Here is a 2,767-nt window from a genome sequence, read left to right as displayed (position 1 = left end):
GCTCAGTGGTTAAATGCCCCTGGGTTCAATCCCTGGTTACCCCCTGGCCCCTCCAAAAGGAAGAACTGTACTAAATTTATTGCACAGGGGTAAAGACGAAATGAGGTAACATGGCAAAGTTCTCTGCACGTTCACATTCAACACATGATTTCTGAACTTGTTTCTGAGCTACATCATGGAGACAGAGCAGTGAACGACACTGGGCATGACCCTGGTTCTTATAAAGTTTACCACTGAGTGGGGGAGACCCATACAATGTCTGTGTGGTCCTGATTATAATATTCTAGATGGAAAGGCAGACCCTAGATCTGATTCACTTTCGATATTCTGTATGCCTCACACTGTGCCCAGGGAGCAGAGTAGGAGTTTAATTAATGCTGGTTGGATTCTTTTGGAACTGACTCTAGGAGTAGCCGGTCACGGGGATTTCTTGGAAGGAAGCAGGCTTTTCTATTTGGACCCTGCCTAGCATTCTGAAATGAAGTGAAACCTGTAATGGATATCTCCTGGGGAGTGGCCAGGCTTGTGGGGATGGAAAAGATGGCCACCAGAAATGTCCACAGAAACCACAGTCAGGTCTCATGTTTTATTCATTGGTCAACTGGCAAGTATTTTCAAGGGCCTACTATGTTCAAGACATTGTCGGGTAGTAGAGAAGGGGGCTGGGGTTGTGTGGCTCAGTGGTGGAGCGCTTGCCTAGAACACGTGAGGCACTGGGTTGGATCCTCAGCAGCACATAAAAATAGATAAATAAAATAAAAGATCTTGTGTCCATCCACAGATAAAAAAATAAAAAAAAAAAAGAAAGAAAGTACCTTTCTGTACCTCATAGTGGTACAGAAAGGACAACTTTTCATGAGAGAGGTTAGGATGGGGACAGGATGACTATGAACTTGCCAATAAATTAAGCCTTGGGGATATGGGTAGGCTTTAGCTTGGTGGAGAAGGGCAGGATGGGGAGTATAAGGAACTGGCTGAGCAAAGGTATGGAGCTGGTCTATCATTAGGCCAATTAGGTTGGAACAAACATTGGGTCACGCTTCTTGTCATGCTCAGAAAAGGGCACCCGGTCACTAAGATGAACCACGAGAATGTTCTAAACACTAGGTCCTTAACTATCACTAAATAATCTAGTTGGAGATGGGGGTGTGGGGGTGTAGCTCAGTGGTACACAGCCTGCTTAGGAGGCATCAGGTCCTCAGTTCCACCCACGGCATCCCCCCTACTTCTCAATCTAGTTAGAAGAGTAGAGAAAAATGCTTTTTTCTGGTGCTGAGAATGGAACCCAGGGCCCTGTGCATGCTGGGCAAGTGTTCTACCACTGAGCAACACCCCCAGAGAAAAATGCTCTTGATGGCAGTTTAGAAAGGGATAATCACATGAGCAGAAGGCATGCGCCAGCCGAAGCAGCCCAATTACATGTCATAAGCATTGCGGCGGCTATTGAAGACTCTGGAGTTACGCAGCTTGGTTCCAGTGTTTGCCCTGTGTGACCTTAGGCAGGTTACGTAACCCCTCTGGGGCTGAGCTTCCTCCCTTGGAAACTGTGGATCATGATGGCATGTACCTGAAAGGCTGAAATGTTCCAGAGCCCCCTGCCCCCCATCAAATAAGAGTCACTAGAACTGAGACACATTTTGCAGCAACTCATCTGCACCTCATATTTCCCCAGGAGACCACTGAGCTCAGCATCGGTCACCCACAGTCCGTTGGATCTGAACCCCTGGGCTTGGGCTCTTAGGGACCCTTCAACTTCGGCTCTCTGCCTGGGAACAGATGGTTGGGGGAGCAGACAAAGCCAGGCAGAAGAAGCAGCAACTTACTCTCCAACAGGCTGGCACCTGCCCTCCCCCCCAGCCTCACCCTGGACTGGGAGCGCGTGCTGGCAAGAGGATTAAATCAATGCCAATTCACATCTCTCCAGAAGCTGGCTTCCTGATCCGAGCTAATAAGCAAATCATTAGTGAATTAGAACTGGGGAGGGCTTCTCAACTCCAGCTGCAAGACAGGCGGAAGGGCCCCAAGCCCTTTCCTTAGTGACTTCAGCATGTCTCACAGAGGAGAGTTCCATGTTAAAAGGGACAATCAAGCTCCCCACTCTACCCCAACCCAGCCAGGCCCCATGATTATTGAGGACCACCACAGGCAACCGGGGCCTTTCTTTCTTCCTTGGCTACTGGTTGATAGACCTTGTACTTCGAACCTCTGCTCTCCATTCCTCCAGGCTGCAGACCCTAGTTCTCTGCAGTATTTAGATCCAGAGGCCTTCAGAGCCCTGCAGGCCTAGATGTCCCACTCGGCTTCCCCCGCCCTGGGCACCAACTTGGCTCCCTAGCTTATTTCCTGGTGAAAGCCCATTATCTCTCATTTACATCTAAACTAGCTTTTCATACTACTTTAAAGGCTGCTCCTCCCCTTCTGTAATCTCCCTGCGAATGAATTAAAAGTTGATTCTTGAAACGCACAAATCTTGGGGGCAGTTTCTTTTTCCTTCTTATTTAAATCATATGCTGCTTTGGACTAACCCTTTTATTTCCTCCCAATTATGATTTCTGGTGTGTTTTCCAGAGCTTTACAACATGGCATCTGATTATACACAAAGCTTCAGAATAAAGCCCTGTTTTTCCCTTCATTAACGACACAAAGGATGGCTGTGTGATCCACAGAGCACTTTGTCATTTAATGCAGCTTTACGGTCTAAATCGCACCCGGCTTGGGCAAAGCAGATTTGGGAGGGAATCAACGCATTTTCTTGCTGCCAGGAGCT

The sequence above is a fragment of the Marmota marmota genome, unplaced genomic scaffold (genome assembly GCF_001458135.2).
Source record: "Marmota marmota marmota unplaced genomic scaffold, marMar, whole genome shotgun sequence".
Taxonomy (NCBI): domain Eukaryota; kingdom Metazoa; phylum Chordata; class Mammalia; order Rodentia; family Sciuridae; genus Marmota; species Marmota marmota.
The sequence above is the reverse complement of the archived record's forward strand: the minus strand, read 5'-3'. Positions refer to the sequence as shown.